Raw genomic sequence first — 11,781 nt, forward strand, 5'->3', positions numbered from 1 at the left:
CCGGGGCCCTGTATAGGAGCTGAACCCATCCAATGAACCCCTCTCCAAATCCAAATCTCCTCAACACTTCCCACAGGTAATCCCACTCCACTCTATCAAATGCTTTCTCTGCATCCATCGCCACCACTATCTCCGCCTCCCCCTCCGGTGGGGGCATCATCATCACACCCAGCAGCCTCCGTATGTTAGTATTCAATTGTCTCCCCTTAACAAACCCCGTTTGATCCTCACGAACCACCCCCGGGACACAATCCTCTATCCTCGTTGCCATCACCTTTGGCTAAAAGCTTAGCATCTACATTCAGGAGGGAAATGGGCCTGTATGACCCGCACTGCAGCGGGTCTTTGTCTCTTTTCAAGAGCAGCGATATCGTCGGGGGTAATGTCCCCCTTTCTCTGGCCTCATTAAAGGTTCTCGTCAGAAGCGGGGCCAGCAGGTCCACTTATTTCCTATGAAATTCCACCGGGAACCCATCCGGTCCCGGGGCCTTCCCTGCCTGCATGCTCCCAATCCCTTTTACCACCTCCTCCACCTCAATCTGTGCTCTCAGTCCTGTCCTCTCCTGCTCCTCAACCTTCGGGAATTCCAACTGATCTAGGAAGTGCATCATTCCCTCCTTCCCTTCCGGGGGTTGAGCCTTATACAGCCTCTCATAAAAAGCCTTAAACACCCCGTTCACCCTCTCCGCTCCCCGTTCCATCTTACCCTCCTCGTCCCTAACTCCTCCAATCTCCCTCGCCGCCCCCCTCTTCCTCAGTTGTTGGGCCAGCAACCGGCTCGCCTTCTCTCCGTACTCATACTGCACTCCCTGTGCCTTCCTCCATTGTGCCTCCGCCTTGCCCGTGGTCAACAAATCAAATTCCGTGTGCAATCTCTGTCTTTCCCTGTACAGCCCTTCATCTGGAGCCTCCGCATACTGCCTATCCACCCTCAATTTCCCTCAACAATCTCTCCCTTTCTTTACTCTCTTGTTTCCCCTTATGGGCCCTTATAGAAATCAGTTCCCCTCTGACCACCGCCTTCAGTGCTTCCCAGACCACTCCCACCTGAACCTCTCCGTCGTCATTAATCTCTAGGTACCTTTCAATACATCTCCTTACCCTTTTTTAAAAAAAATATATTTTATTGAAAATTTTTTCCAAACAACAATTTTTCCCTCTTACAAAGCAAACGAAACAATAACAAAACAGAAATTTTTAACAATACACAGGTAACAAAACCCCATTGTCTATTGACCTAAACTAAACTAACCCCCCCCCCCCCGGGTTGCTGCTGCTGGTCATCTGTCTTCCCTCTAACGTTCCCCTAGGCAGTCGAGAAATGGCTGCCACCGCCTGGTGAACCCTTGAGCCGATCCTCTCAGGGCAAACTTTATCTGCTCCGGTTTAATGAACCCCGCCATATCATTTACCCAGGCCTCCAGTCCGGTGGGTTTCGCCTCCTTCCACATTAGTAGGATCCTGCGCCGGGCTACTAGGGACGCAAAGGCCACGACATCGGCCTCTTTTGCCTCCTGCACTCCCGGCTCTTCCGCAACTCCAAATAGAGCTAACCCCCAGCCTGGTTTGACCCGGGCCTTCACCACCTGCGAAATCACTCCCGTCACTCCCTTCCAATACCCTTCCAGTGCCGGGCACGCCCAAAACATATGTGCGTGGTTTGCCGGGCTCCCGCCACACGTCCCACATTTGTCCTCCACTCCAAAGAACCTGCTCAATCTTGCCCCCGTTATGTGTGCTCTATGTAGCACCTTAAATTGAATCAGGCTAAGCCTGGCGCATGAGGAAGAGGAATTTACCCTGCTTAGGGCATCAGCCCACATACCCTCCTCTATCTCCTCCCCTAATTATTCTTCCCACTTTCCTTTTAGTTCGCCCACCAACTCCTCCCCCTCTTCCCTCATCTCTCTATAAATCTCTGACACCTTGCCCTCTCCGGCCCACACCCCTGAAAGCACCCTGTCCTGTATCCCCTGTGTCGGGAGCAACGGAAATTCCCTCACCTGTTTAGTAAACGCCCTTACCTGCATAAATCGCAAGAAATTTCCCCGGGGCAACTTATACTTTTCCTCCAATGCTCCCAAACTCGCAAAAGTCCCATCTATAAATAAATCTCCCACCTTCCTAATTCCCAACTGGTACCAGCTCTGAAATCCTCCATCCATTCTTCCTGGGGCGAACCTATGGTTGTTCCTGATAGGGGACCCCACCAGGGCTCCCCGCACCCCTCTCTGTCGCCTCCACTGTCCCCAGATATTCAGTGTTGCCGCCACCACCGGGTTCGTGGTAAACTTTTTAGGTGAGAACGGTAGCGGCGCCGTCACCAGCGCCTCTAAACTCGTCCCTTTACAGGACTTTCTCTCCAGTCTTTTCCACGCCGCTCCCTCACCCTCCATCATCCATCTATGTATCATTGCCACATTGGCGGCCCAATAGTAATCACCCAAGTTCGGTAGTGCCAGTCCTCCTCTGTCCCTACTACGCTGAAGGAACCCCCTCCTTACTCTCGGAACTTTCCCTGCCCACACGAAGCTCGTGATGCTCCTATCTATTTTATTAAAAAAGGTCTTGGTGATTAGTATAGGGAGACATTGAAATACAAATAAGAACCTCGGGAGGACCATCATCCTAATTGCTTGCACCCTGCCCGCCAGCAATAGAGGCTGCATGTCCCACCTCTTGAAGTCCTCCTCCATTTGTTCTACCAGCCGTGTCAGATTAAGTCTGTGCAAGGTTCCCCAGCTCCTAGCGATCTGAATCCCCAGGTAGCGGAAGTTTCTTTCCACTTTCCTTAGCGGTAAGCCTTCTAACTCTCTACTCTGGTCCCCTGGACGTATCACAAATAATTCACTCTTCCCCATGTTTAGCCTATACCCCGAGAATTCCCCGAACCCCCTCAAAATTCGCATAACCTCTATCATCCCCCCCCCCCCGGCTGGGTCCGACACGTATAACAATAGGTCATCTGCGTATAACGAGACTCGGTGTTCTTCTCCCCCTCTAATCACCCCTCTCCATTTCCTGGACTCTCTCAACGCCTTGGCCAGAGGTTCAATTGCCAACGCGAACAACAATGGAGACAGCGGGCATCCCTGTCTTGTTCCCCTATATAATCGGAAATACTCCGATCTATGTCGACCTGTAACTACGCTTGCCGTTGGAGCCCCATAAAGAAGTCTAACCCAGCTAATAAACCCGTTCCCAAACCCAAACCTCCTTAACACTTCCCATAAATACTCCCACGCCACCCTATCAAATGCCTTCTCTGCGTCCATTGCCGCCACTATCTCTGCCTCCCCCTCCACTGGGGGCATCATTATCCCCCCTAATAGTCGTCGCACGTTAACATTCAGTAGTCTCCCTTTTACGAACCCTGTCTGGTCTTCGTGCACCACCCCTGGGACACAGTCCTCTATCCTCGATGCCAGTACCTTTGCCAGCAATTTGGCGTCCACGTTCAATCGTGAAATAGGTCTATAGGACCCGCACTACAATGGATCTTTGTCCCTCTTCAAAATTAGTGATATCGTCGCCTCCGACATCGTCGGGGGTAGGGTCCCCCCTTCCCTGGCCTCATTGAACGTCCTCGCCATCAACGGGGCCAACAAGTCCACATATTTTCTGTAATATTCCACCGGGAACCCGTCTGGCCCCGGGGCCTTCCCTGCTTGCATGCTTCCCAGTCCCTTAATAACCTCGTCCACCTCAATCGGCGCCCCCAGGCCTGCCACCTCCTGCTCCTCCACTTTCGGGAACCTCAATTGGTCCAGGAACTGCCGCATCCCCTCCTCTCCCTCTGGGGGTTGAGACCTATACAGTTCCTCATAGAAGGTCTTGAACACCTCATTTATCTTTCCTGCCCTTCGCACCGTGTCTCCCCTTTCGTCTCTAATTCCTCCTATCCCCCTCGCTGCTGCCCTCTTTCGCAATTGATGCGCCAACAGGCGACTAGCCTTTTCCCCATATTCATACCTCCTCCCCATGCCTTCCTCAACAGTACCTCCGCCTTTCTGGTGGTCAGAAGGTCAAACTCTGTCTGGAGTCGTCTCCTCTCCCTGTACAATTCCTCCTCCGGGGTCTCTGCAAATTCCCTGTCCACCCTTAAAATCTCCCCCCGTAATCTTTCCCTTTCCTTGGCCTCTGTTTTCCTTTTGTGGGCCCCAATAGAGATCAGCTCTCCTCTAACCACCGCTTTTAATGCTTCCCAGACCACTCCCACAGGGACCTCGCCCTCGTCATTGACCTCCAGGTATCTCTCAATACACCCCCGCACTCTTGCACACACTCCCTCATCCGCCATCAGTCCCACATCTAATCGCCAGAGTGTTCTCTGCTCCCTGTCCTCTCCTACTTCCAGGTCCACCCAATGTGGGGCATGATCCAAAACCGCTATGGCTGAGTACTCTGCTTCTTCCTCCCTAGAGATCAACGACCTTCCCAACACAAAATCTATCCGGGAGTACACTTTATGGACATGGGAGAAGAAGGAAAACTCCCTAGCCCTAGGTCTAAGAAATCGCCATGGATCCACTCCCCCCCATTTGGTCCATAAACCCCTTAAGTACCTTGGCCGCTGCCGGCCTTCTTCCGGTCCTTGAGCTAGATCTATCTAGCCCCGGGTCCAGCACCGTATTAAAGTCCCCTCCTAAAATCAAGTTTCCTGCCTCCAGGTCCGGTATACGCCCCAGCATCCGTCTCATGAATCCCGCATCGTCCCAATTTGGGGCATACACATTAGCCAACACGACCTCCATTCCCTCCAGCCTACCACTCACCATTACATATCTACCTCTGCTATCTGCTACGATGTTCTTTGCTTCAAATGCTACCCGTTTCCCCACCAAAATGGCCACCCCTCTGTTCTTTGCGTCCAGTCCTGAGTGGAACACCTGTCCCACCCATCCTTTCCTTAGCCTAACTTGGTCCGCCACCTTTAGGTGCGTCTCTTGGAGCATAACCACGTCTGCCCTTAGTCCTTTCAAATGTGCGAGCACTCGGGCCCTTTTTATCGGTCTGTTCAGGCCTCTCACGTTCCACGTGATCAGCCTCACTAGGGGGCTACTTGCCCCCCTCCCGTGTCGACTAGCCATTACCTTCTCTAGGCCAGTCCCATATCCCGCCTCCGCGCTCCCGCTCGCTCCCCCAGCGTCGCACACCATCCCCGCCCACCCACTCTTTAGCCATTTCCTTTTGGATTTCCGCAGCAGCAACCCTGTTGTCCCCCCCCCCCCCCCCCCGCTAGATCCCTATCTAGCATGATTGCTCCCCCCATATCACTTCCGTAAGTCATCTGACTTCAACTGACCCCGGCTACTCCTGCTCACTCCTCGACCCCCCCCCCCCCCAGTGTGGGGGAACTCCCATCCGCCTTGCGCCTGTCTTCCCGCCTTATTCTTTCTGGCGCGGGAACATCCCTTTACCTGACCTTCCTCTTATGGTGCAGCTCCCTTTCCCCTCCCCCTCTCCTTCCCCATTCTCCGACTATGCCCCGTCTTTCCCCCCTCACCGGCGCCCACATTTCCCCAATGTCTCCCCCTTCCCTGTTTACTTCTCAATTAACTTCCACCGTAACATTAACAAAAACAATAACAATAACATTTCCTGCAGCATCAGTCCCTCAGTTCCGGTCCAATTTCTCTTCTTTGATGAAGGACCATGCTTCCTCCGCCGTCTCGAAGTAATAGTGTCTCTCCTGAGGCAACCAAGAGACATACCCTTCCTGGGGGACACTGTCGGGGGAATGCTGCAGCCTTCTTCCCACACTGGGAAATGTCAAACAAATGCCGTGGGGGCCCTGTAACGAGCCCAAAAGTCCGTTCCAAGCAGGAGCTACTGAATATGCGACCTAGCTCTGCATAGCCGCACCCGGAAGTCACATCTCCTTACCCTTACACACACACCCTCGTCCGCCAACAATTCCATATCTAATCTCCAGAGTGGGTGCTGTTCCTTTTCCTCTCCTACTTCCAGATCTACCCAATGTGGGGCATGATCTCAAATGGCTATAGCCGAATACTCCGTCCCTGTCAACTTCGGGATCAGCGCCCTTCCCAGGACAAAGAAGTCTATCCGAGAATACACCTTGTGGACATGGGAGAAGAAGGAGAACTCTTTACTCCTAGGCCTAGTAAATCTCCAAGGATCCACTCCTCCCATCTGCTCCATGAAGTCCTTAAGCACCTTGGCCGCTGCCGCCTCCTCCCGGTCCTAGACCTTGACCGGTCCAGCCCTGGATCCAGCACCGTGTTGAAGTCTTCCCCCCCCATTACCAACTTTCCCGCCTCCAGGTCCGGGATACGCCCCAGCATACACTTCATGAAGTTTGCGTCATCCCAGTTCGGGGCATATACGTTCACCAGCACCACCGCCTCACCTTGCAATCTGCCACTCACCATCACGTATCTATCCCCACTGTCCGCCACTATGGCCTTCGCCTCAAACAATACCCGTTTCCCCACCAATATTGCCACCCCTCTATTTTTCGCATCCAAGCCCGAGTGGAATACCTGTCCCACCCATCCTTTTCGTAATCTAACCTGACCCGTCAGTTTCAGATGCGTCTCCTGCAGCATGACCACATCCGCCTTTAGTTTCTTTAGGTGCGCAAGTACCCTTGCCCTCTTAATCGGCCCATTCAGCCCTCTCACGTTCCATGTGATCAACCGGGTTGGGGGGCTCTTTACCCCCCCCCCCCCCCCCCCCCCCTCGTCGACTAGCCATCCCCTTTTTTAGGCCAGCTCCTCACCCGGTTCCCACGCACCCGCTTGTCACCCCGACGGCGCCCTCCCGTCCCGACCATCCCATCCCGTAGCCGCTCCCCCTTCCCCTTAGCAGCAGCAACCCAGTTAACCCCCCCCCGGCTAGATCCCCCTCTAGCTTAGTTGCTCCCCCCATGTTGCTTCCAGAAGTCAGCAAAATCTGGCTGACCTCGGCTGCCCCGTTTATCCTTAGCCTCCCATTGTGTGAGGCGCCCTCCTTCCTGCGCCCCCTTTTCCCTCCACAATTACCATAGCGCGGGAACCAAGCCCACGCTTCCCACCTGGCCCCGCCCCTAATGGCGCAGCTCCCGCTCTCCTCCCTCTCCTTCCCCACCCGCCCACAGTTCCCCCTTCGAGGGGAAAGAAAAAGTTCCCCCCTTCCGATTCCCAGTCCCATGCAACCACCCCACTACTTCATTACAAAAGTCCTTTCTCCAGTCTAGACCAACTTTTCTTCTTCAATAAATGTCCATGCCTCTTCTGCCGTCTCAAAGTAGTGGTGTTTTCCCTGGTGTGTAACCCACAGTCTCGCCGGCTGCAGCATTCCAAATTTTACTTTCTTTCTATGGAGCACCGCCTTGGCCCGGTTGAAACTCGCCCTCCTTCTCGCCACCTCCGCACTCCAATCCTGGTACACGCGGATCGCCGCGTTCTCCCACCTGTAGCTCTGTGTCTTTTTCTCCCATTTTCCCATTTCAGGACCATCTCCCTGTCTTTATAACTCGAGGTATTTCTCCTGCCTTCGGTCTTCTCACGAGGACTCATGGGCAGCACGGTAGCATTGTGGATAGCACAAATGCTTCACAGCTCCAGGGTTCCAGGTTCGATTCCGGCTTGGGTCACTGTCTGTGCGGAGTCTGCACATCCTCCCCGTGTGTGCGTGGGTTTCCTCCGGGTGCTCCGGTTTCCTCCCACAGTCCAAAGATGCGCATGGTGAGGTGGATTGGCCATGCTAAATTGCCCTTGGTGTCCAAAATTGCCCTTAGTGTTGGGTGGGGTTACTGGGTTATGGGGATAGGGTGGAGGTGTTGACCTTGGGTAGGGTGCTCTTTCCAAGAGCTGGTGCAGACCTCGATGGGCCAAATGGCCTCCTTCTGCACTGTAAATTCTATGATAATCTATGACTCGATATGCTCCCTCCACTTCCAAGGGGCCCGTCGGGGCCTCCGGTCCCATTAAGGAATGAAGCATCGTGCTCACATACGCCCCGACGTCCGCTCCCTCTGCACCTTCGGGAAGACCCAAGACTCTCAGGTTCTTCCTCAAGCTATTTTCCAGGGCTTCCAGCCTCTCCATACACCTCTTATGCAGTGCCTTGTGTGTCTCTGTCTTCACCACCAAGCCCTGTATTTCGTCCTCATTTTCGGCAGCCTTTGCCTTCACGCCACGGAGCTCCAACTCTTGGGTCTTCTGCGCCTCCTTTAGCCCCTCAATCGCCTGCAGCATCGGGGCCAGCACCTCCTTCTTGAGCTCCTCCACACATTGCCGAAGGAACTCTTGCTGTTCCAGGCCCCATACCAATCGGCCTCCCTCCGCCACCATCTTGCTTCGCGCCTCCCTTCCTTGCCGTTGCTCCAGGGGATCCTCTGCCACCCGGCCACTATTATCTTCTTTCTCCATGTACGTCCGGGGGGGCTCCCTTTTGTTTCACCGCACAATGGATTTAGCCTTCAAAAATTGCCGTTGGGGCTCCCGGTAAGAGCCCAAAAGTCCGTTCCAATGGGAGGTGCCGAAACGTGCGACTTAGCTGGTCATCGCCGCACCCGGAGGTCCGGTTGGCTGCTTTGACAACCTGATGACATCACTCCAGCTCCACACTGAACATGACAATCTGCTGCTGTCCGACAAGAGGTGAAATTATCACCAGAGTATTGTTTTGACCACCAAGCAACAAGCCTTGCTTTGCGATCTGCGGCAAACACTCATGCTTTGTCACTGACTGCAAAATCCAGGTCACTCACCCACCCTGACTTGGTAATACATCGCTGTTCCTTCACAATTGCTGGGTCCAAATCCTGGCATTCCCTCCCTAACAGCACTTTGGATGTGCCCATAGGACTGCAGCAGTTCAAGAGGGCAGCTCGCCACCATCTGCTTGAGGGCAACTAGGGATGGGCAATAAATGTTGGCCCCCCCCTCAAATCCAAGAAATGAATTACTAAAATGTATATATCTTTTCTCAAATAACATGGGTATCCTTGCTCCTCTTTGCTTATTTTACAAAAAAAAATTTTCCTGCCACTTAACCCAATCAGTAACTGTTTTTATCATTTTTTATAATAAACATGTTAAACTAACTTATGATACTGGCAGAAAGTTCAACTTATTTTCTACTCTGCTTTGCTGCCCTCATTGTGAGCTCATGATAATTAGCAAATAAATAAAAAATGTGCTGGTTCTAAAGGCCAACATCTTTTAGAATTTTGCACCGTGTAAAATATACCAAACAATTAAAAACTGTAATCTAAAACCAGACTAATCTTTTAATACATGTTGAGTTGGTGGCAGAGCTTGTGACTTGGACTTTCTGCTGATTGTTACACTTATTACAGATGAAGCCAAATGACCTAAAATTTAAGCTACTGTAAAGACATTGCATGAAAAACATAGTGCTGCAATTGTAATTAAGGAAATTGTGATCGTCAGTTAAGTGTCCCAGCAGCCAATAACACCTAAACTTACAAATGGTAGTTTATTCCATCATGGAGATTATAACAAGCATTTCAATTCACTAATTTGCATCCTAGTTAAGCAATGCAGGGACTTTCAAATTCTTCGGCCTTGTTTAAAATCCCTGCACGGCGTTGCCTTTTCCTACCTATGCAGTCTCTAGCCCCACAACTCTGAGCAGCTCTGACGAAGAGTCATCCAGACTCCAAAGACCCCCGAACAGGTGCCGAAATGTGGCGACTAGGGGCTTTTCACAGTAACTTCCTTTGAAGCCTACTTGGGACAAGCGATTTTTTTTAAATTTCATTTTTTCATTTCATTTCAAGTTAGTTCTATTCTCTCCCTCCACAGATACTGTCAGACCTGAGATTTTCCAGCATCTTTTCTGTTTTTGTATCTGATATTTACTCCTCCGATTCTGCAATTAAACTGTTAGGCAAAGAAGTGTTATTTTATGGTAACACTGCTTAATATTTGTTGTTTTTCTCTGATAATGTTTAGGTATGGCAGCTACTATAGCTGGTAAGGTTATGACATTGAATTAATAGTGTACTAAACTGTTCTTTCCTTTCGCACGTTTTAAGTGTTTTTTGTGGTAACACTGTCCACGTGATCAATTTTACTTTTTCTTCCTTTTACCTGTAACTACAAAAGCTGGTGAGTGCATTGCAATAACCCAGGGATTCCCAAACTGGGGTCCGCATAACCCATAAGATCTGCAAGAGCATCCTGGGGTTTGGTCCAGGACAGGCTCATTTGTAAAAAAAAATTTAATTGCTTCAGAGCTGCTTGTCAATCGGAAGTTGACTTTTGGAGAAGATTGGATGAACTGGGAACAGCATGAAATTCAAAACTTAATTTCAGGACCAGTGTGGACAGCAGAGTGATGGGAAGAGCGGGCCTCCGAGCAGAGATTCGTAATGGACCTTGTAGCAGAGGGGCAGAGCAAGCCTCCGCATGTGAGAGAGCGGAATGGTGAATGTGTGCGTGCGAGAGAGAGCACGCAACCCTATGAAAGTTTTCTTCTTTCCTTCAATGGCCGCCAACTTCAAAGGCCCCAAATCCTGAACAGTTTGCTTCAACCTGCTTCCCAAGATTCACAAATAGGGCTGCCATGGTTGACTATGGCTTCCCCAATGAAGTGCCCCAATGAATTAATCTCTTCAGATCTCTACTCTTATTTTAGCTCCTTTTGTCTAATCTCTACCCAACGACACCCATGTCCTTTCCAAAGCCCTCCATCATTTTCAGTTTTTAATTTCCTCACCCTAACCATCTCCTCTTCACCATGCATGTCCAGTACCCTCTACCTCTATTCCCTACCAGCACGTTTGTTATGTCTCCCTTTTTCCTCAGGCAACGATTCCCACACTGGTTGATGGGGCTTTCAACTATGTTCCCCTTTTAATTGCACCACACCAGCTACTGTATTCAATGGCCAATCATGTCATCTCCAAAAGCCACCACCAATTATTTGCTGTTACCGGACATCATCTCCCCTTTCAGTATTCACAGTGGGCCGTTTCCTCTGTGGCACACTAGTTTGCTCCTCAATCGTCACCCAACTCTCCCCACCCTCCAGCACCTATCCATGCCAGTTCAGGAGATGCAATACCTGCATCTCTTTTACAGTCTCTCTCTCCTCCCCATCCAAGGCTGCAAACAGTCCCTCCAGGTGTAATGGCAATTTTGTGTGTGAACCTTTCAATTTTGTCCACTGTATTTGTTGCCCAAAATAGTCTGCTCTACATTGGAGAGACCAAAAGCCGAGTGAGCAACCATTTTTTTGTAAAACCTCCTTTCAGTCCACAAGTGTGACCATGATCTTATTATCTGTCGTCTTAATTCCCCACCTTATCCTCAGCTGACCTCTTTGCCCTTAGCTGCCTCTGGAGACTCTTAAGTTCAAAGAATAACTGCTTCTTTTTATTAGGCATTTTGCAGTCTTCCAGACGCAGCACTGAGTTTATCAATTTCAGGCTGTTATCACTTCCCCTGTTTTCCCACATTTTTCTGTTGCAGGCATTAGAGGTTTTTTTTGTTTATGCTTTTAGATGTTCACCTTTCTACCATTCGCATCTCCTCTGGATACAACAGTACTTTACTTGTCCCGTTCCAGCTTGCTTTGAATGTACACCATCGACTCTTTTGTCATTTAATCTCTTTGTCTTCCAGATGATCACAGTCCTTCCCTTTTTATTTGTTCCGCACCTGCTACACCTAATTACTTGAGTATAAGCTATTGCATTTCTATCTCTTCCCATTCGTGATGAGAGGTGATTAACATGAAAGGGAAACATATTTGTGAAAAAGATACTTGATCAGCTTTTGTAGCAATTGTTCTCAAAACTGT

The sequence above is a fragment of the Scyliorhinus torazame genome, chromosome 17 (assembly GCF_047496885.1).
Source record: "Scyliorhinus torazame isolate Kashiwa2021f chromosome 17, sScyTor2.1, whole genome shotgun sequence".
Taxonomy (NCBI): domain Eukaryota; kingdom Metazoa; phylum Chordata; class Chondrichthyes; order Carcharhiniformes; family Scyliorhinidae; genus Scyliorhinus; species Scyliorhinus torazame.